The sequence below is a fragment of the Macaca nemestrina genome, chromosome 8, assembly GCF_043159975.1.
Source record: "Macaca nemestrina isolate mMacNem1 chromosome 8, mMacNem.hap1, whole genome shotgun sequence".
Taxonomy (NCBI): Eukaryota; Metazoa; Chordata; class Mammalia; order Primates; family Cercopithecidae; genus Macaca; species Macaca nemestrina.
The window spans coordinates 127,107,964-127,130,968 of record NC_092132.1 but is presented as its reverse complement, the minus strand read 5'-3'; the positions used below and the strand labels follow the sequence as shown (position 1 = coordinate 127,130,968).

At 46.2% G+C, this 23,005-nt stretch overlaps 1 protein-coding gene and 1 long non-coding RNA gene across 6 annotated transcripts in view; one reads left to right on the top strand and one right to left on the bottom strand.

Annotated features, from left to right (window-relative positions):
• LOC105482017 (protein tyrosine kinase 2 beta) overlaps positions 1-23,005 on the top strand; it is a 136,041-nt gene that overhangs the window by 9,675 nt on the left and 103,361 nt on the right. The gene's annotated exons all lie outside the window — the stretch shown is intronic.
• On the bottom strand, positions 12,951-18,119 carry LOC139355888 (uncharacterized). The gene is made up of 3 exons (XR_011607145.1): positions 17,836-18,119; positions 16,874-16,962; positions 12,951-13,085 (listed from the first exon to the last, which is right to left on the bottom strand). It is a non-coding gene; the product is annotated as an uncharacterized lncRNA (long non-coding RNA).

Here is a 23,005-nt window from a genome sequence, read left to right as displayed (position 1 = left end):
GACTTTGACCTCCAGTGTACACAAACATAGCACCTGCCATGGCTGCTGGACTCTGAGCTTTCTGGCCCTGGGAAGCTCAAGATTTGCAAACACTTGGTCGACAATCACCTCATTTATCTGCATTATCACCAGTGTAGCCTCTGAGCCCTCTCCCCCTCTTTACTTGACCCTGTATAGAAAAACGCTTTCTGGGCCAAGCGTGGTGGCTCACGCCTATAATCCCAGCGCTTTGGGAGGCCAAGGTGGGCAGATCACTTGAGGTTGGGAGTTTGAGACCAGCCTGACCAACATGGAGAAACCCCGTCTCTACTAAAAATGCAAAATTAGCCAGGCGTGGTGGTGCATGCCTGTATTCCCAGCTACCCAGGAAGCTGAGGCAGGAGAATCGCTTGAACCTGGAAGGCAGAGGTTGCAGTGAGCCAAGATCATGCCATTGCACTCCAGCCTGGCTGGGCAAAACAGCAAAACACTGTCTCAAAAAAAAAAAAAAAAAGAGAAAAGAAAAATGCTTTCTGCACCCAACACTGAACACTCAGTCCCAGCCTGTATTCATGCCCTCGGGGACCCCAGAAGAGGGCACAGGAGCTGCCTTGAGCCTAGGAGCCCTGGGCTAGTCACTGCCTCCTTCATATCCCATCACATGCTATGGGGTGAGTCCCCTGGGTAAGCCTGTTCAAGCCTCCTGTTTTTTTATTTGTATGTGCAATCAGGGGGTGTGGGGACTTTTTAGCAAGTGGAAAGCTTTCTTCAAAGCAGATCTTAGGTAAGTGCCCGATATAAACCAGGGAGAAATATTCCTGTCCAAGGTTGGAGTGAGAAGGCGAGGTACCTACCAGGCCCAGATCCCTTCCATGGACCTCCTGGGGTGCAGGTCATCTGGAATTCTTTCCGGGTTTCAGGCTCTTGAGGTGCTCATTGTGTATGTGTCATGGGAGCTGGAGAATGGCTGTCGGTGCAAATGGATTTGGAAAAGAACAATCTCAAAGTTGGAAGTCTAGCCTGGGGCATGGCAGGTTTATGTATGTGTGAGTGGCAGGAGGGGCTGTAGACTTGAACTCTCTGAAAGATGTGTAATTCTCACCACGGAGCAAATGCGTATGTTTATGAAAGAAAGTTCATTGCTATCATCTGACTCTCCAAGGCACCTGTGACCCCAAAAGATTAAGAACATCTCTTGTAAGATATTATCATCCATTCTACAAACCTTTCATAAAAATGACCTCAAACTTGAGCTCCTTTTTTTTTTTTTTTTTTTTTTTTTTTTTTTTTTTGAGACGGATTCTCGCTCTGTCGCCCAGGCTGGAGTGCAGTGGCGCGATCTCGGCTCACTGCAAGCTCCGCCTCCTGGGTTTACGCCATTCTCCTGCCTCAGCCTCCTGAGTAGCTGGGACTACAGGCGCCCACCACCGCGCCCGGCTAGTTTTTTGTATTTTTAGTAGAGACGGGGTTTCACCGTGGTCTCGATCTCCTGACCTTGTGATCCGCCCGCCTCGGCCTCCCAAAGTGCTGGGATTACAGGCGTGAGCCACCGCGCCCGGCCTTGAGCTCCTTTTTAATTCAGACAAACTAGGCCATAAGCCCTGTTGAGGAAAGAACCATATCTGTGTGGAGAGTCACTCTTATATCCCAAGGACACAGCCTGGTGCCTGACACACAACTGGCATTGGGTACATATTATGTGTGCCTGACATAAGGCGGCTCTGTTCTCCCAATAAGGAGGGTTGCTAAAAAAAAAATTAAAAAGCTGATTTTCATATGTAAACTTTGTAGGATAATGTTGAAAAATTATTTTAGCGATACATTTTCAATCACACGCTAATAACATAATACATTAACTTAAATACTGCTTTTCCCCAACTCTCCCAGTTTAGGAAACATTGTAACTGTTCACTCCCGTCTCTGACATCAGTGTCCTCCTTGTCACCAGAACACTTTTTGCATCAGCTCTTCATGTTCTGCATTCATCATAGTCCCTATGGTCTGCAGAGAGTTGGCTGTTTCATATTGATGCAAAAGGAGTTTATTTACCTCTTTCTTTCTTTATTTATTTTTCATTTTTGAGATAGAGTCTTACTCTGTCACCCAGGCTGGAGTGCAGTGGCACAATCTCAGCTTGCTGCATCCTCTGCCTCCTGGATTCAAGTGATTCTCCTGCCTCAGCCCAGCTCCCCCTCCCCCAGTTTATTTTTTAATAATCGCTAATTGATTTTTATTGATGAGTAATATTTTTTGAGATACAATTCACATACCATAAAATTCACCTTTTTAAAACGTGCAGTTCAACAGTTTTTAGTACATTCACAGAGCTGTGCAACCATCACTGCTTCTTTTTTTTTTTTTTTTTTTTTTTTTGAGACGGAGTCTCACGCTGTTGCCCAGGCTGGAGTGCAGTGGCGCGATCTCGGCTCACTGCAAGCTCCACCTCCTGGGTTCACGCCATTCTCCTGCCTCAGCCTCCTGAGTAGCTAGGACTACAGGCGCCCGCCACCGCGCCCGGCTAATTTTTTGTATTTTTAGTAGAGACGGGGTTTCACTGTGGTCTCGATCTCCTGACCTTGTGATCCGCCCGCCTCGGCCTCCCAAAGTGCTGGGATTACAGGCTTGAGCCACCGCGCCCGGCCCTTTTTTTTTTAAGACAGTCTTGTTCTGTTGCCCAGGCTGAAGTGAATGGCACGATATCAGCTCACTGCAACGTCTCCCTCCTGGTTCAAGCGATTCTCCTGCCTCAGCCTCCCAAGTAGCTGGGATTACAGGTACCTGCCATTATGCCCGGCTAGTTTTTGTATTTTTTAGTAGAGACAGGGTTTCACCATGTTGGCCAGGCTGGTCTTGAACTCCTAGCTCAAGTGATCCGCCCGCTTTGGGCTCCTAAAGTGCTGAGATTACAGGCGTGAGCCACCGTGCCTGGCCCTCCGTCACTGCTATCTAATTGCAGAACATTCTCGTCACTCCAAAAAGAAACCCCCGTACCATCAACAGTCACACCCTGTTCTCCACTCCCCCATACCCTGGCAAGACTATCTACTTTCTATTTTTATGGATCTGCCTTTTCTGGTCATTCCATATAAATGGAATCATACAACACTGTGGCCTTTCGTGACTGGCTGCTTTCACTTAGCACAGTGTTTTGAAACTTCATCCATGTTGTAACATCTATTAGTGCTTCGTTTCATTTTGATTTATATTTATTGATGAGTAATATTTTGTTGTATGGATATGCCATATTTTGTTTATCTCTTCATTAGTTAATAAACATTTGGGTTGTTTCCACTTTTTGACCATTGTAAATAATGCTGCTATACGCATTCACGTACAAGTTTTTTTTGGACATATGTTTTCATTTCTCTGAGCTATAAACTTAAGAGTGGAGTTGCTGGGTCCTGTGACAACTCTGTTTAACATTTTGAGGAACTGCTGAATGGTTTTTCACAGCAACTGCCTCATTTTTTATTCCCATCAGCAGTACTTGTTGGTTCTAACACCTCCATGTTCTTGCCAACACTTGTTGTTGTCTGTAATTTTGATGTTAGCCATTCCTGTGGGGATTAAGTAGTATCTTACTATGGTTTTTGGTTGCATTTCCCTGATAATTAATGATGGTGAACATCTTTTCATGTTCTTATTGGCCATTTGTATGTCTTCTTGGGAAAAAATGTCTGTTCAAATCCTTTATAAAGTATTTATTTTTTATGTCAACAGTATAACGACTCAGTACACTGCTTTTTAGACAATGATCTTTTAAAGGTTTGTTTACAACATTTAGCACTTGAAATTTTGAGGTTATGCCCTCAAGAAAAATTGCTGAGGGAGCTAAGCTATGAGGATGCAAAGGCATAAGAATTATACAATGAACTTTGGGGAATCAAGGGGAAGCGTGGGAGGGGGGTGAGGGATAAAAGACAAATTGGATACAGTATATACTGCTCCAGTGGCATAAGTCCATCAAAATCTCAGAAATCACCACTAAAGAACTTATTTATGTAACCAAACACCACCTGTTCCCCAAAAACCTATGGAAAGAAAGAAAAAAATTTTAAAAAGAAAAATTGCTGAATCTATATTATAGTATGGTGGGTTTTTTTTTTTCATAAAAACCAATTCTTTTAAGTAACCTTCGTAAGCATCCCAAACTAGCCTTGATTGGAGTGCTAATACTTTTCCCAAACAGTATATTGTTGTTCAAAATAAGATAATTGAGAAAGCAACCCATAATATGAAAGATTCTGTAAGGGCTTGGATATAAACTTTCTCTTTTCCGGCAGATAATTTGGGAAGGTAGAGAGCTTTACCTCCTATTCAAGCAAACGTGATATTTAAAAATAAGTAGATGGATGGATGGACAGTGGACTCATGAATGAATGAACAAAAGAAGAAATGCAAGCAAGTAAACCAATCAAGCAACCAGACCAATCTTTCCCTCTTTGTTTAGGATTTTCTAATCCCCACTTAGTAAATCAGCCTTGGTCTTTAATTTACATTTTATGGAACCATATATAAAATTGTTTAAAGAACAAGTTTGCAGTTACAGATTGGAAACAAGACACTATTTTCTGTCGCCTGGAGTATCTTTATCATCTTCCTTAAAAATGGGAAGGAACTAAGGCTGCGCAGGGTCCTGGAGGCAGTCGAGAAACTCAGACATCAAGTGATGTGATTGTAGGCCTTGGTCCAGAGTTGTAAGTCACCAGAGTGGGACCTGTGGGCACGTGACCTGATAACAAGGGTTTTCTTGGGTGGGCCCACCAGCTCTTCATTGCTCTTTCCATCAGCACAAAGGCTTCTGGGTTGCTGGTGTTGTGTGTGGTGGCTCTGGAGGTCTCTCCTTCTACCTTCTCTGCGATGAAACAGTCTGATCCATCTCAGAAGCCACACTCACCACGATTCGCCACCAACTGCAGAGAGTCACAGCCCCCTCCCCATCCTTTACCATTGGTCCTTTCTTAAGAAAATGTGTGAGCTGGCAAATGGTACTCTAGAGTTTGGGGTAAGAGAGAGAAAGAGGAAGAATATTGGGCAAGAAGATAAGAAAGGAAGCTGTGGCCTGACATGGGCACGGAGACATGGGCAAAAGCTTGAGAGATGACCTTTAAAGGCTCAGACCCTGGAAAGGGAAGAAGTTGGGACAATGGAAAGACCAGCAGGGTGGTAACATAGCGGGCAGGCTCCGGCGTAGTTGACTCTGGAGTGTATGTGGTTGGAGTTGGGGATCAGGGGACCAGGGACAGTACATAGCAGTGTGGACATATATGACCTGGACTCCTTTCCTTTACTGATGGTGGTTGGCAGGTTCAGAATTAGGAGTTCAGGTCACCGTCTATCAGAGAAGCATCCAGATCCCTTCCATAGAATTTTAGTCCATTCCTGGGCAGGATCCCAGTGTTCCCAGTGACAGCGACACCTAGTCCTTTCTTCTGTGCCTGTTGGTCAGGACGGAGTCTCACCTGTCCTAGCAGGTGGCTGTTTTCCTTTCAGCTTTAAACATCTGCAAGGAACGAGTCTATGTGCCTCCTTGAAGCCATATTTCCTATTTTTGAGAATGTAGAATTGGTGGCTTTGACATGGTGAATCTAAAGCCTAGCTCCACATCACTTAGCACCTGCTATGGGCCAGGTACCATGCAAGGCATTAGTGGTTTCGGAGGTGAACAAGGAGTGTTATTCTCAAGATGAAAAGTAATGCAGGCAGCCACAGTGAGAACAGATGTTCTGCATGACAGTAGAACAGATGCCATGGAGGCAGGAAGGCCAGAGCTACCAACTTTACCAAGGGGAGGCCCAAAAGGCTTCATAGTTAGGTGGTGCTGGGAAGGGTTTTGAAGAATAGATAGGAGTGTGCCAGACAGAAAAAGGGTGGTGAGGTGAGGTGCTTTACCGGGTGAGAGCACAACATATGCAAAGATAAGAAGGCACTGAATAAATGGGGCCTGTTTGGGAAGCTGGGAACATCTGAGGGTGGCTGGGTCTAGCAGGAGCACAGTGGAGATAAGGCGGGAATGCTATAGAGACCCTTGATCCTGGTGGCTTAGCGTTGGACATCATTCTCCAGTGACAGGAAGCAATAGGATAGATAGGATAGGATAGACAGTTGCAGGAATTTTTAAGCAGGGAAGAGAGGCAGATTTTTGTTTAAAGAGGACTTTGGCCCCAGGCTGCAGGAGCTCTTGCACCAAGCATGGAGAAGCCTTGGCTGGGCATGGGCAGACAGGCATGTCTGGGGAGTGGCCAGGGCTGCAGGCAGGGCTGAGCTGGTGCAGCAAGCGGGAGGTGCCAGCCCTCTAGGGGCATGGCCCAGGCTGCTGACTGCTGCTCAGGCATTGAAGCTGCCACACTGGCCGCTGGCCAGCAGGGCTGGTGAAGGAAGAACCCACTTCCTGCCTCTTGCTGCTGTTTGCATATGTGCAGTGGGGAGGGGGGCAGACAGAACAGACAGGGCTTGGCCAGATGGGTAAGAACCAGCCAGCTGTCAGCAAGAGGTGCAGAGGGAGAGACAGATGAAGGGGATACCTACCTGGAGAGCAAGGGGATGGCCTGGCAGCTATTTTTGCCCCAACAGTTGGGCTCAGCTATTCCATCGGGATGATGGCACATAGAGGATGTTCAGGACTAGAAGGCACTGTGGTGGAGGGAAGGGCGTCCTCACGTTCTACCTCCCCCAGTGCCCCTCCTCCCAGAGCTCTTGGCTGTACCATCCGTTTATGCCTGGCACATGTTTTCTTGAGATAAAATTATTTTTCACAAGTACATGTGTTGCTAAATGGGATGAAGGAAAGACGGGCCCCCGTCTTGTGCCCCTTTGTCTCCCAATCATAATCTAGCAAATGTCAGGATATGGAGCTCACACTGTGGAAACATTTGTTCAGATGCGGAGAACTTTTAGGGGAAAGATTCGAGGAAAAAGTGCTTGTTTTGGGATGATCTCTGATACCTGTGGAAATGAGGGGCATCAGAGAGATTCAGACAAGAACAAGACCCACAAAAGCTCATCTACTCCCAAAAGAGCTGAGTGAGTGGAGGACTCCCTGGCCCCAGGATGTGGCCACCTCAGTGGAGAATGTTCCAAGGGGAGGTGTGTGTCATGACCAAGGCGGACAGTCCTTGGACTCACTGCAGTCCTTCAGCACAGCATGGAGTCAGTGGCATCAGAATCACTTGCGGTGCTGTGGGGGTGTTTTGTGCGTTTTTTGTTTGTTTTTCACAGGGTCTTGTTCTGTTGCCCAGCCTCCAGTACAATGGTGCAGTCATACCTCAATGCAGCTTCTACCTCCCAGGCTCAAGCAATCTCCTCCACCTCAGCCTCCCTAGTAGCTGGGACTACAGGCACCCACCATCACACTCAGCTAATTTTTTTGTACAGATAGTCTTGCTCTGTTGCCAGGTCTTGAACCCCTGGGGTCAAGTGATCCTCCTGTCTTAGCCTCCCAAAGTGCTGGGATTACACAGGTATGATCCACCCCACCTGGCTGCACGGCTTTTAAACCGGGCTTCAACTCCATAGTTTCTGCCACAGTACATCTGGGGAGAGCAAGAATTGTACTTCCCACAGGATTGCAAGTGATGTGGACACTGCTGGCCTGGGGACCCCACTTTGAGAACCACTGCAGTGGAGGTTCCCCCACAGGGACGTACCCTCAAGCACCTTTGCAATTCTGTTCCTTAGGGGTGTGTATCAGAACCCCCTACCTCACAGGTGAGATTTTAAGACATTTCTGTGCCTGTCTGCTGTTGTGCCCAGGCAGTCATTTCTTATTCTCTTTGGTTTTGCTTTACTTTGTTCTTTTCCGCACCCCCCCCCGCCGAACCCCTTGAGACAGGGTCTCACTCTGTTGCCCATGCTGGAGTGCAGCAGTGTAATTACAGCTCACTGCAGTCTCAACCTCCCGGCTCAAATGATCCTCCCACCTCAGCCTCCTGAGAAGCCACTGACCCCAGCCTGCTTTGTTCTTAATGCTTCAGAAATAGTTTTGGTGCCCACCCTGGTTGAAACAACGACTATGTTTCCTTTCCTGCCCACGGCGCCCTGATGACTTGGTTGGCTTCCCCAGATTTTTGTCTTCGTTCCCGGTGTTCTCAAAGGCAAGACTGCCTCTCCCAGGCTTTCTAAATTCCCACCTCTCAGATTCCTTCAAACCCTCCCCCTGTGCCACCTCTGCTGTGCCCTTCTCCCAGCGCCCTGGGTTCATCCCATCTGTGCTCCTCTGATCTCACACTCTTCTTCCTGACTCAGTTAGGACTTTCCTTCTGCCTTATTTTATCTTTCATTGGACGTGTGCCTTCCCCATTTAGACTATAGTCCTGAGGATGGAGTCCTGGCACCTGTGTCCCCCCTCAGTGGGTCACATAGAAGACGTGTTCCATCCATGTCTGCTGAATTGCAGTGAGAAGGGCCTGAAAAACAAGAGACCTGTTTACATTGGCCCTTGCTGGCCACCAGCTCTCGAAACACACCTACCAAGGCCTGGGTAGCAGAGAAGAGGAGGCGTTTGTGAAGCCACCCCTGAGCTGATGTCGCTGAGTGCCAGGGTCCAATGTGCTCATCAGCCTTGAAAATAATTTGATTACTAATCAGCATCGCTCAGGGAACTACCACCCCCAGAGCTGCATTAAGAATGTTTTCCTCAGGCAAAAAAATGTGCAGACTTTGACATCCAAGTCAGCCTCAGGAATTTCATTTTATGATTGATCCTTCTTTGTTTGTTTGTTTGTTTGTTTTTTGCTTGTTCTTGTACATCTTCCAGATCCACCTTCTTCTTTTGGATCTCTCAGCTGACATACAGCCAAGCCCTCCCATTGCTCCCTTCCCCTCTCAAGTCACTTCCAAACGTGGTTCCTCTCCCTCAAGCCTGGCTCAAGGTCTTGCTCTTTTACTTTGTTGTGAAAATCACAAATGACTTTGAAATGAAGCCACTGGTGTTTTCCAGGCACATGGAGTCCCCTGACCTGGGGACCCCATGTAGTCCCCAAAGCCCTGGAGTGTTCCAGATACCTGTCTGGGAATGACTGCCCTTTGTTGCTTTTTTACATCTGTCTAATGACCCGTCACCCCGGAAGGGATGCCCAGCTCACAGAATGCACATTCAGCCAGTCTCAGCCCAATGCCACAGAAGTGCTCTTGACAACCCCATTCAACCTTTACCTTATTCATTCACTGTTACCATGTCGCCTGCCTTCTGTCCTTTCTCCTTTAAAAAAATTTTTTTCGCCAGACGTGGTGGCTCACGCCTGTAATCCCAGCACTTTGGGAGCTGAGGCGGGCGGATCACGAAGTCAGGAGATTGAGAGCATCCTGGCTAACATGGTGAAACCCTGTCTCTACTAAAAATACAAAAAAATTAGCCGGGCGTGGTGGTGGCGCCTGTAGTCCCAGCTACTTGGGAGGCTGAGGCAGGAGAATGGCGTGAACCCAGGAGGCGGAGCTTGCAGTGAGCCGAGATTGCGCCACTGCACTCCAGCCTGGGTGACAGAGTGACACTCTGTCTCAAAAAAATAAATAAATAAAAAATAAAAAAATTTTTTTCATCAGTGCTGTAACTAGAGGAAAATGCACTAAGTTTGGAGAAAGGACTCCTAGACTCAGTTCCTGCCCGTATTTTACTCTTCAGGGAAATGGCACACACCTCAGCCCATGTATTTGTGCGCCCTCTCCCACTTCTCTCTCCCCAAGACCTCCCCTCCCCAGCATGAGGTTGGAACTGATATTATTGCTCTTTTAAATTTGGAGCAATATGTCTCCCTGTGGAGAAGGACAAACATCCGGTTTGCACACAATTTACACTCTGTCAGCAAGGCAGGTCCCAAGGGTTAGGAGCGAGGGCTTCTCAAGGTGTGGCCCCTCTACTTCCCAGCCACGTGACCTCAGCACGTTCTGACCCCTCCCATCCTCAGCTTTCCTGCATGCTGAAGGGTGACAACCGCGGTGTTTTCCTTAAGGGATATTACAAAGGTTAAAAGGGGATCATACACATACCTATATAAAGCACTTAGCATTCATTGGTGTGCTACATGTAATAAGTATTCAATCCATGTAGCTGTTACTTGTATTGATGGCGTATATTACTAGAAGACAGAAATACAGATAACTAAGGTCACCCAGGGCCCCATCCCTCATCCATTCTATGGAACTTGGCAGAAACTTCAGTCCCTCAGCCCAGGGTTCCCTTGGTCTGTCTAAGCGTCTGTCCAGGTGTAAACTCACTTCCTCATGCTTCTGCCACCTCTGTACTGTTGCATCTTGTTTAGCCACGTCACTCCAGGACACACACCTCAGCCCCTTCACCAATGACCCCAAGAAGTCTCAGACCATACATAACACTTACGATTTTTCCTGGAGGAAGGAAGGAGGGAGGAAGAGTATTAGGGAAAGAGGCCAGGCGCAGTGGCTCATACCTGTAATCCTAGCACTTTGGGAGGCCAAGAGAGGCGGATCACTTAAGGTCAGGAGTTTATGGCCAGTATGGCAAAACCTCGTCTCTACTAAAGATATAAAAATTAGCCAGCCATGGTGGTGGGCACCTGTAATCCCAGTTACTCGGGAGGCTGAGGCAGGAGAATCACTTGAACCTAGGAGCTGGATGTTGCACTAAGCCAAGATGGCACCACTGCACTGCAGCCTGGGAGACAGTGAGACTGTGTCTCAAAAAGTGTTATGGAGAGGGTCAGATCATGGGGTATTCCCATTCCACTACTACTTTGGCCACCTCTTTGCTTTTATTTCTCCCTCTTTTCCCACAGCAATGAACAAATTATACCACCCCAGCTTCCTCGGGCCTCATCTTCTAACTGCAATGATTTAGCAGGTGCATGTTTCTAAATGGTTTTCTTCTTAGGAGGACTTCTGCTACCATCTCCTCTTCATCTTTTATATGTGTTTAAACACATGCCACATCCTTGGGGCCGAGCTTCCCATGTTGACATCTGGGCCACAGTGAGGACCTGCCTGTCCCTGGGGAATGGTGGGGCTGCTTTGAGTGAGGGGCTTAGTGGCCTGGAGAACAGCCTTTATTGGAGAATCCTCCTGATTCCCCTGCAAAGGCAAGCTGAGCCAGGAGTGGGGTGTGGATGATTCTGACTGTGAATGAATTCTGGGAAGTATTTGCTTTCCCCAGCCTGCAGATGTGACATTTTGATGATGGGACCCAGCAACCTATCTGTGCAGAACTTCTATGCTGACTTTCTGATCAAAGGAGGAAATGAGAGGCAGGCAGCTTCTATGACATATGGGTGATTCCAGGCATGGAAAACACATAAAACCTATGACATTAATGGGAAGGCAAGTCAGGTAAAAATGTGTATACAAGCCCCAGATCCAGCAGCCACATGGAAACCAGGACCTCGTGATCCTGGAGGCCACAGTGAGGGGTTGGGGCCATGGTGAGGAACTTAGAGGAGCAGGAGATGCTCACACCACTGGCTACAAAGTGACTGAGCCTGTCTGAGACACCAGATCACAGGTGTCCAAACTCCTTGTTCCCCAAAGAAGATTCATGTCTCACCCCTCTGCCAGAAGAGCTGTTTCTCCTACCCCAATGTTCCTCATTCCCTCTTGCAATTTTGAAGTTGAAGTTAAGACTTCAACTACAAGTCTGGTTGCTCAGGACTATGGCATATGTTACAGGTAGTTTGCCCTCTTTGAGCTAGTTTTCTGTTTGCAGATGGGGAAGAGCTCATAAAAGAGGTTATGTGGATCTGTGTTTTCACTCTGTTTTCTTAAAGGTATTTGCTTTCTTTGTGGGGTGCTATGGCTCTTGCCTGTAATGCTAGCACTTGGGAGACTGAGGTAGGCAGATCGTTTGAACCAGGAGTTCAAGACTAGCCTGGGCAACATGACGAGACCCTGTCTCCACACAAAAAAAGTACAAAACACAAAAATTAGCCTGGTCTGGTGGCACACGCCTGTAGTCCCAGCTACTCAGGGGGCTGAGGTGGGAAGATTTCTTGAGCCCAGGAGGTTGAGGCTACAGTGAGCCATGATTGTGCCACTACCCTCCAGCCTGGGCAACAGAGTCAGACACTGTCTCAGAAGGGGAAAAAAAAAAAGGTTGCTTTCTGCTCTTCATGCTGCTGAGAGCGATGGAGAAAGTGACGAGCAGTCTCCTTTCATCAGAGAAAAACGGAACATCGTGAAGGACCAGAAATATCCCCATTGAACAACAAATTATTTGGGGGGAAAGTGGGGATAGACCACTAAAAGTCATCCAGCCCAAACTCCTCTTCATGGAGAGAGGTCGTCTTTTCCTTGAGCACCTGTTGAGAATGATTCATCCCAACACCTCATTCCAGTTGTTGGATAATGCATGGCTGAAAGGTTCTTTCTTTCACTGAGCCAAACTTTCTGAAACTCATGCTCCTTTGGTGCTGAACTGCGCTTGGCAATAGCCCAGAATGATGACTGTTTTGCAATTTGACAGCCCTCAATGATAGGGAGCTACCCACCCCATTATCCCCTGATCTAGGCTTAACATCAAGAGTTACTTCCCCTCTTCTTTGCATGAGATGGGTTTTCGGATGTCGTGCCTTTCTGGCTCTCCACTTCTAGATCAGTTATTCTGTTGCCATCTTAAAAAGTCATGGCTGAGCTGGACACTGTGGCTCATGCCTGTAATCCAAGCACTTTGGGAGGCTGAAGCGGGTGAATCACTTGAGGTCAGGAATTCGAGACCAGCCTGGCCAACGTGGTGAAACCCCGTCTTTACTAAAAATAAAAAAATTAGCTGAGCATGGTGGCATGCACCTGTAATCCCAGCTACTTGGGAGGCTGAAGGAGGAGAATCACTTGAATCCCAGAGGCAGAGGTTGCAGTGAGCCGAGATCCACCCACCTCGGCCTCCCAAAATGTTGGGATTACAGGCATGAGCTACCATGTGCCCAGCCATTCTTATGTTAGTTTGTTCAACTGTCATCAGAAAGTACCATGGACTGGGCAGCTTCAACAACAGAAATTTATTTTCTCCCAGTTCTGGAGGCTGGAAGTCCAACATCAAGGTGTCAGCATGGCTGGTTTCTTCTGAGGCCTCTCTTTGGCTTGCAAATGCCGTCTGTTGCCTGTGTCCTCACATGGTCATCCCTCTGTGTGTGTGTCTTAATCTCCTCCTTTTATAAAGACACCAGCCATACTGGATTAGGGCCAATCCTAATGGTCCCATTATAATCACCACTTTAAAGACCCATCTCTAAATACAGTCCCATTGTGAAGTACTGTGAGTTAGGACCTCAACATAGGAATTTTGGGGGACACAATTCAGCCAGAACATTCTGCCTTGCCATCATCTAGCCAGCTGACTTTACCTAGTCTCTGCAATCACTGTATCTCTACCTCTCATGCATTTTACCTAGTCTCTGCAATCACTGTATCTCTACCTCTCATGCATTTGGCCCCACTACCTCTTGCCTTCCTCCCCTGCTTCTCTTTCAAAGCTGCTCTTCCAAGAAGCTCTCATGCCAAGCGGGTGTCCAGTCTGTTTAAACACCCACAGAGATGGGGAGCTCCTTCTCTCTGCAGCAGCCCATTCTTCTGGCTTCAACAGCATCACGCCCTAGCAATGTGGACCTGGAGAGGTCTCACATTTCACAAACCCAAGGTGCTTTTCAATTCAGATAAAACAATCTCCAGATAAATAAAACGACCTCTAGATAAAATGAGAACCGAGTAGCATATGGGAAAAAACAGAAATATCCCCAAAGTTGAAAGCCAGTGAAACTGGATGTCTAAAGTCTGTCTACTCTGAGAGACTCTTCTTGGGGAGCAGCTTTAAGCCAGATCTGGCCCTTTTCCTATGTTACGAATATTCAGATGTTTCTTTGCTTGTTTCCAGCCGTGCGGGAGTAGCGTGATCTCTGCCCTGTTTCCTCTGCATGGCAGGACTCTCCTAAATTTCGCTTGCCAAGACCCCTCAGTCAAAGCAAAATCAATAGAACCCCCTTTTCTTCCCACTCCACTTTCCAGCTCTTCCTGGCGTGCACACACTCCAGCACACACACCTCCTGGAACTCCAGCCTTGTGCATCATCTTGATGCCGTCGCCTAGTAACGATATGCTTAGCAACCAGTAAGAGAAGTGCGATCGCACCTCCCAGCACTGTATGTGAAGGACTGCAGACAATACAAACAGTTCCCTGGTTCTCTTTGCAGCTAGAGGAAAGTAATTGTCAGAGGTGGCCAGCATTATGCTCCAGAGATAGTGGCTCATCATCCGGGGGCCCAAATTGGTTGTTGCTTGGCTTCTACTTGGCATTGGGCAATATCTTTGTGGGGGTGGCTGGGTAGGTGGTTCTTGAAGGGCCGGATCTCTCTGCTTGCACTTGTTCTCAGGATGCCAGTGATGCAGGCTGGGCAGCTTGCAGAATCCTCTCTGCTCCCACGCAGCCCTGCCCTGTACCAAGCCACATCCCCCCACATCCCAAGCCATTCACCACTGCCTCTTCCATTTGGAGGCTGTTCTTCCATGCCCTGACACTGCATGGACCTCCACCTTGCAGCTAACCTGTCCTCCCAGTACCTATGCCTCTGTCTTTCCAACACCCCATCAGGCATGTTTCTCCCTCATTACTATTTCTCATGTTCCTGTGCATCCCAGCCTCAGACAACTGGGTCTGATGCCAAACAGAGGGGACTGAGACCTGCCTCCTGCTCTCTTCTGGTGTCCTTATTAGAAATTGGATCATTGTGACTTAACTGAAGTTTCCAGGGTGTCATGTTGCACCCAGAAAACAACAGAGAAGGCCAGAGAGTCTAGAGTCTAAAAGTGTATTTCCAATCCCAGATCCCTTTTTCTGTTTGTTTTTTGGTCTTAACTGTATGACTTAGGTCAAGTTTCTTTAACCTCTTTAAGTCTTAATTTTCGAGAGGGGTTGGAATATTTGCCTCATAGGGCAAAGATGGCAATTACATAAAGTACAAATAGAACTCTGTAATAAACCACATGGCATACAGTCAGAGAACCCGTTAAATATCCTCTTCCTGTCCTTCCATCTCTGCCTCTTTGTTCTTCCTTTCAAACCTCAAGCTAAAGCCAGTTTTGGAGTTGGATTCTTAGAAGGCAGCACAGTGCATTGGCAGGAACGCGGGGCAGGGTTGAAGACCTCAGCTCTGATCCTGGGCCCCACACCCAACAGCCCTGAGATTCCTTTCATTCCCCTGTAAAATGGAGCGAAGAGCACCTGGCATGTCTCATGCAGAGTTGCTAAAAAGCTCAAAGGAAATAATATGCATCGATATCCTGTACACATTTCAAGATGTTTTACAAATTTTAGAATAATTTTCTCGGACAAACCTGGTCCCATTTTTGTACCTGTAAAATGAAATGAGATTCCAAAATGTCTAAAACCCCCTTAAATCCTAATATTGTGACAAACTGAGAGGTGATGGTTGCTTGCCCATCAAGGGCCACCCTAGACAGAACAGACTCCTTCATCACAGGCAGTCTTTGTCCTAAAGTTGTCAGGATAGATTGCAGCAATACTTCTACTCTCTGTTCACAGTGGCCCCTTGACCGAGGTGGCTGGTTATCACCCAGTCAAGACCTCAGCCCAGTAACATTCTGCAGTCTTCTCATCCTAGCACGGAAATGTATATAACTCTGTTCTTTCAGTAAGGAAAACAAATGAGTCAGAGCATACTCAAAGCATGATAAAGGTACAGGGAAGCAATCGCTGGTGTAGGTGTTTGAAGTTTATGTCATGGTTACTTCCATGGTGGCTGTGTGTTTGGTAGCAGCCTAAAAGATAGTAGAATTTGCAAATGGAGGATACATTAAGCAATACATTGAAAAATGCATAACGTCAGTCACAGTAAGTCAAATAGCAGAGGGATGAACAAATAGAATTTGCATGTTATTGAGACCTTGTAGATTGGGAGTCTGGCCAAGGATGAGCAAACATTCCAGAGACATTTGCATTCTCTTCTGAGAGACTTCCCCCAGGCAATTATAGGGTCTCCAAATAACAGCATCTCAGCAGATAAGATAGGAGATTCAGAGCTCTCAAAGCTCTGGATGTGTCTGGAAGATCCATTTCAATGCCCTTTGGGGAGAGGGGTGCAACCCCACTCAGGGACCTTGCTGTTACACATTCTCCAGTCCCGTGACTTCAGGGCAAAGATCAGTAGAGCCTCCTGTTAATAAGCGGGGGAACTCCTGCTTCATAATAAAGTTGCAAGAGGTCAGACATAACACAAGTGCGAACTATTAACCCCAGTTGTAACTAACTTTTAAAAAATATAAGTATTTGGGGCTGGGCAAGGTGGCTCATGCCTGTAATCCCAGCACTTTGGGAGGCCAAGGCAGGTGGATCACCTGAGGTTAAGAGTTCGAGACCACTCTGGCCAACATGGTGAAACCCCGTCTCTACTAAAAATACAAAAATTAGGGTGTTGGTGGCACATGCCTATAATCCCAGCCACTTGAGAGGCTGAGGCAGGAGAATTGCTTGAACCCGGGAGGCAGAGGTTGCAGTGAGCCGAGATCACACCAGTGCATTCCAGCCTGGGGGAGAGAGAAAGGCTCCGTCTCAAAAAAAAAAAAAAATATATATATATATACACACACACACACACACACACACACACGTACATACTTGGAGCAGGCACAGTGGTGCACACCTGTAGTCTGTAGTCCCAGCTACTCAGGATGCTAAGGTAGAAGGATCACTTGAGCCCAGAAGTTCCAGGCGGCAATGAGCTATAATTATTGCACTCCAGTCTGGGTGGCAGAGCAAGACCGTGTGTCTAAAAATGATATAGATAGATAGATAGATAAATAGATAGATAGATAGATAGATATTTCACAAGGAGCAGTGGGATTTAATCTATGTTCTTCCTGGACCCATAGAATAGAAAGTCATGGAATCAAAGAATATTAAGCCGATAGGAACCATAATAATCACCTGGTCCAACCCCTTTAATCACGGGTGAGAAAATGGTCTCCAAGATGTTAGAAGTGATTAATTTGGGATTGTAGAAATGTTTCATTTACCTTTAAAATAAAAATACAAAAATAAGAATGCATAAAAGTGACTTGCCTAAGGTTCCACAGCCACACAGACAAAGAATTTGTCTAGACCCTGAATCTGTTGACTTCTATCCCTCTACTGGTCCCAGTGGATTCCATCTGAGGCTAGAACTGAGTTTCCAAACATATCCTTTGCCAAAAAAAAAAAAAAAAAAAAAAAAAAAGTGTACTAATGCCTCCAACTAGTCTTTGCAATGTAAAACTTTCCATTTTCAACATTTCACAATCTCCAGGATAATTTCATCAACGTTATCTTTTGAATAAAACATAGACTTATCTATGGGGAAACGTTACACCTAAAATGTCAGCAGTCAGCAAATCTCTCAAAACACACCTGGTTATGTAGGGTTAAAACCACCCATTGAAGGGCAATGTGAAAATGGAACCTCTGTTTGATATTTGTAACCCACTTCCCACGTAGCCCATCCACTCAAGGGAAAGAGAAACTGCTAATGGGATGGTAAAAGCAGTTTGAATGCCATCCCCCACAGAAGCTCCTGTCTACAGCTTTTGTTCTCGTAGTCTCTTCAATAAATATGACTCAGTCTGCTGTTTGGGCTTCACTTCCTCTGGGCTGGGAGCTGACAGCAGCGGCTCTGCTGTGCCCATCATGGTTGACTCAGGGGCCCCACGGAAGGGGGGCTGCCTGTCCTCTCCCCAGCCAACCAACACCCTTCTGCTCTTCCAAGCACTGCTGTCCCTGACTCTCTCAGCTTTCAAAGTTCTCACCAATTCATAAGGCTGGTGGCTCCCCCTCACCCCATTACTTTTTCTAAAGCAGTGCTGTGCACGTATCTTGATAAGCTGCCAAAGTGCTTTTTTCACCCACCTACTCACCTATAGAATTCATAGTCTCCAGTGTAGGCATGACGCATGGAAGGCCAAGGAAAGGCCAACATGTGTTCCTGCAAAAAACAAAAGCAAAAGACAGGAAAAGCCTCCCAACCATCTCACCTCTTCTAAATGCTTGTTGGAGCAAGACCACGATCTATTTAATGTATTCAGGGTTGGAGGGGAGTGGTCATCTGGGCCAGCCCACGGTTGTAAACTTCTTTTTGCTATAGAATCAGCTATAAAAGGAGCTTTTACTTATTTGGATGCACATTATTTGATATGGTTTGGCTGTGTCCCCACCCAAATCTCATCTTGAATTCTCACGTGATGTGGGAGGGACCCAGTGGGAGGTAATTGAATCATGGGGGTAGGTCTTTCCCACACTGTTCTGATGATGGTGGATATGTCTCATGAGATCTGATGGTTTTGAAAAATGGAAGTCTCCCTGCACAAGCTCTTTTTGCCTGCTGCCATCCATGTAAGATGTGACTTGCTCCTCCTTGCCTGCTGCCATAATTGTGAGGCTTCCCTAGCCACGTGGAACTTTAAGTTCAATTAAACCCCTTTCTTTTGTAAATTGCCCAGTCTCAGTTATGTCTTTATCAGCAGTGTGAAAACGGACTAATACATTATTATTCTGAACTCAAGGGGATGGATTCTAGAAGAAGTACCATAGCATTTTGCATAACAAGAACAGTTACAAAGGATTGGCTAAGAAGTATGGGGGTCTCCTTCACCTAAGCCAGCCCAGGCTACAGTCACCTAAAGGATACAGAGAAGTGGAGAGCCACATTTTCACAGGACTGCTCATCTAGTCTTGGGATTAAAGGGGATTAATTGCAAAAATATTTAGTTAGCAATCCAAAAATATTTATTTAGCATCCACTCCAGAAGGGACCTGGAAGATTTATGGTGTAAGTTTGCCATGAGCTACATATCAGTTGGGCTGTTAATGTTGGGGGCCGTGTTTTTCTCCAATACTCAAGGGCAGTAGGGGGTGGATAGGGAGATACTACATCAGGCTAGTCCATCACCCTCGGCTTTGGGGATGGCACTCCTTGTCCAAGAAAGTGCTGGTTTTTGCTAGGACATCTCAAATGCAGGGTATGTTGCTTACCAATCTGTTGTGGAATTTTCTTCTCCTTGTCCTTTCTTCATATGGGATAGGAAAGGCCCAGCTTGGCCTAACTGCCCTCACATGCTGATCTGTGAGTATGAGTAAACACAGCTCCTAACTCATTCACTCATGCGTGCTCACTCTCTCTTTAACACACACACACACACACACACACACACACACACACACATTGATCCTGTGGTCACCATAGCACAGCCCTATATCTACCTAGTAATGGCAGACCAAGACAGCACTTGAACAGATGAGGCAACTAGGGTAGGGCTGTTCCCAGGGGAGGCTGCTCAGGAGGCACAATTTCCACTGCTCAGCTGCATGAAGTTAATAGCCTGGAGCGCCAACTCCATAAACCTTATCAGTCACTTAGATCTGACTACGGGTGGCTTTGTAAGATGTTTCCCAAGAGCAGAGGAAAAAGAGCATCAGCAGAAATGGGCCTGCTATTGAAGATGAAGCAGGGAAAGGCAGGCCTCACACCCCTGTTTATTGCCCCAGCACTCTCTTAGTTGCAGATGACAGAAACCCAAAAGAGAGGATTCACCTTGGCTCACATACTCAAATTAAGTGAAGATCCAGGAAGTAGCTGAACTCAGGCATGGTGGGAACCAGGACCTCATCCCAGAACCTCAGGCATCTCTGGGTCTGCCCCTCTGCCTCTGCTTCTGTCTCTCACATCTCTGACTGTCATGACATGTTGGCTTAATTCTTTCAGAACAACTTGTGCCAAAAGCAAGGAACTTGGTGGCTAATGGTGTCTGAGCTCCCAGCCATAGCCCCATCACCCAGAGAAAAGCCCTTTTCCCCAAGCTAAAGTTTAAAAAATGCCAAAGAAGAACTCTGATTAGTTTGGCTAAGATCATGTGTCCATTTCTGGACTAACCTCCACAGCCAAAAGGGTGGGGTATTGTGTTTACTTCCTCTTGATTAATGTGCCCCATCCTGTGGTCCAGGCCAGGACGGGGAGGAAAAGGAGATGGTGCTCTGTGATGAGCCATCTCCACTAGCAGCAGAAGGATGGCCTGGGAGGAGGAATAGTCTCACACAGAAAGCCAGTGAAATTCTTCCAAGCAGGGAAAGAACGTTGCAGACAGATGAAACAATTGAAGTCCCTTGCAATCTATGTGCAAGCAGTTTGTGATTTGTGGCCAGCAGGTACGTTGACTGTTGGGAGGACTGATAAACTTGGAAAACAGAGGAAAACAGTGACATCCGAAGTGCTTGAAAATTGGCAGCGTGTAATTATGTTATTGCTGGGAACAAAATAAAACTTTGCAGAAAGAACAGGTAGTGAGGGTGTGAAGTATACGTCAATAAATCATTTACATACCGCTGGGCTTTTTGACGATTGTTATTCTATGAAGGTAACTGAACTTGCCTTCTTTGTCTTGTTGGCCTGCTTGTAGGATCTCACCAACCAATTTGTGTGTTTGCTTCTTGTTCTGTCTCTCCGGGGCTGGAACCCAATGTCAGTATTAGGGGATGGTCTTTCCACAGAATCATCCCTGATTTTCAAGAATGATATTTTTATTATACTGCTTATGTCTAGAGCTGAAAACCACCTTGCACTTCAGTCTTGAGGGAATGATGTTCTTACAGTAAGCAGCAATTTTTGATTCTGCCTCTGAACTCCCTAGACTATACTTTGTTCTCGTTCAAAAGGAGCATTAGCTCTAATATTCTGCTACAGGCTGTCTAATAACAGCCTCCCAAAGATGTCTGCATCCTAATCCCAGAACTTGTGTGTGTGCTACCTTACATGCCAAAGAGACTTTGCAGATGCAATTAAGTTAAGGATAGTGGGATGGGGAGATTATCTTGGATTATCCGGTTGGACTTAATGTTATCACAAGGGTCCTTTTAAGAGAAAGGCAGGAAGGTCAGAGTAAGAGAAGGCAGTGCAACTACAGAAGCAGAAGTCAGAAAGAGAGAGGAAAGAAAGAAGAGAGAAAAGAGAGAGATCGGAAGGACTATGCTGCTGGTTTTGAAGATGGAGGAAGGAACGGCGAGCCAAGTAATGTTGTAGCCTCTAGGAGCTGGAAAAGACAAGAAGGATTCTCCCCTAGCACCCCAGAAAGAAGTCAACCCTGCTAGCACCTTGGTTTTAGGACTTCTGACCACCAGAATGGTAAGATAAATTAGTGTTATTTTAAGCCACTAAATCGGTGGTAATTTGTTACAGCAATAGTAGGCAACCAATACAGCTACCTTTCTGGAGAGCAACTTGGCAGCATGTACTAAGAAATATAAGAGCGTATTCCTTCTGACTGAGCAATTCTAGCTCTAGGCTTCTCTCCTAGCGAAATAATCAGATCTGTAGAAATACACTTATATATTAAGAAGTTTGAGGCCGCGCATGGTGGCTCATGCCTGTAATCCCAGCACTTTGGGAGGCCAAGGCTGGCGAATCACGAGATCAGGAGTTTGAGACCAGCCTGGCCAACATAGTGAAACCCTGTCTCTACTAAAAATACAAACAATTAGCTGGGCATGGTGGCAGGCACCTGTAATCTCAGCTACTTGGGAGGCTGAGGCAGGAGAATCACTTGAACCCAGGAGGCAGAGGTTGCAGTGAGCCGAGATCACACCATTGCACTCCAGCCTGGGTGACAGTGCAAGACTGTCTCAAAAAAAAAAAAAAAAAAAAAAAAAAAGTTCCAGTATTATATAGAATAGTAACACCTTGGAACCATCTGAAAGTCCTACTGGTGGCCCTATCTATATTGTAATTATAACATTGTTCAAGTAAGAAAACGTGGCCCCCTTAGTGATGACAGTCCCTCTCTATGTGGCTTCCAGCAATGTGTTATGATCACAGGTGGGGGTGGCCTGTATTAGGAAAAGACTGTGATGACAGCTTTGCTGTTGATCTCTTGATTCAACAAATGCTCACTGACCGTGTTGGGCCCTGGGCCAGAGCTGAGGGCAAAGAGTAAAGGACATCTATGGGATTATAAGGAAGCTGCAAGAGTCTGGCCACGGAGATGGTTATCAACGCAAAGACGTCGCAGAAAAGTTGATGTTTTACTTAAAACTTGAAGGATTGATAAGAATGAACTGCAGCTGAAAAGCCAATGAATTCATGGAATGCAGTATAGATCCTCACTGCTCACCAGGAATTCTGAAGGCTCTGCAACCTGAAGTAGGACTGACCCTTTTGTCAAAGAGCTGCAGTCAATAGTGGAAAAATGTAAACAATACAAATGTCCTTCAATGGGAGACTGGTATATTCATACCATGAAATAATACTCAGCAATGAAAGTGAAACTATTGACATGGGCAACAACCTGGATAGATCTCAAGGGTATTATGCTGAATGAAGAAAATGTTCCTCTCAAAAAGTCACATGCTGTATGATTCCATTGACATCACATCCTTTAAGAGATAAAACTGTAGAGATGGAGAACAAACTAGGGGTTGTGGAGATGGATGGCAGCATGAGTGTGTCTAAAAGGGGTAACCCAAGGAAGTCTTTTCAGGGTGATGAAACAGTTCTGTATCTTGATTGTGGTGATGGTCTCATGAGTGTGTTCACAGGATGAAATTGCATAGAGCTACATATATACCACGCACAACCACACATACAAATGAATCCATGTAAAAAAATAGTGAAAGTGGGATCAGGTCTGTAGTTCAGTCAAGTATTATACAAATGTCAGTTTCCTGGTGTTGGTATTAATATTATTCTACAAGGTGTTCCCATTAGGGGAAGATGAGTCAAGGGTACTCAGGACTCTGTGTGCTATTTGTACAACTTCCTATGAGTCTATAATTATTTCAAAATAAAAAGTACAAAAAAATAGTGACAAATTAAAATTCCTCTGGCACTTCTTCTGTCTCCAAGAATTTTCTCACCACTTGTATGGTTCCAGAGCCACTTCAGTTGGTGTTTAAATATTAATCCGTTATGGTCCTCACATCATTTCCAGGGGTCTTCTCATGATCTTGTAGGATAGGGAGGTAACCAGCAACCGACAGCAGAGGAGAATGGGAAATTCTTTTTCTTGCAAATGTCCAGTGCAGGGGGCCACCCCTTGCCTG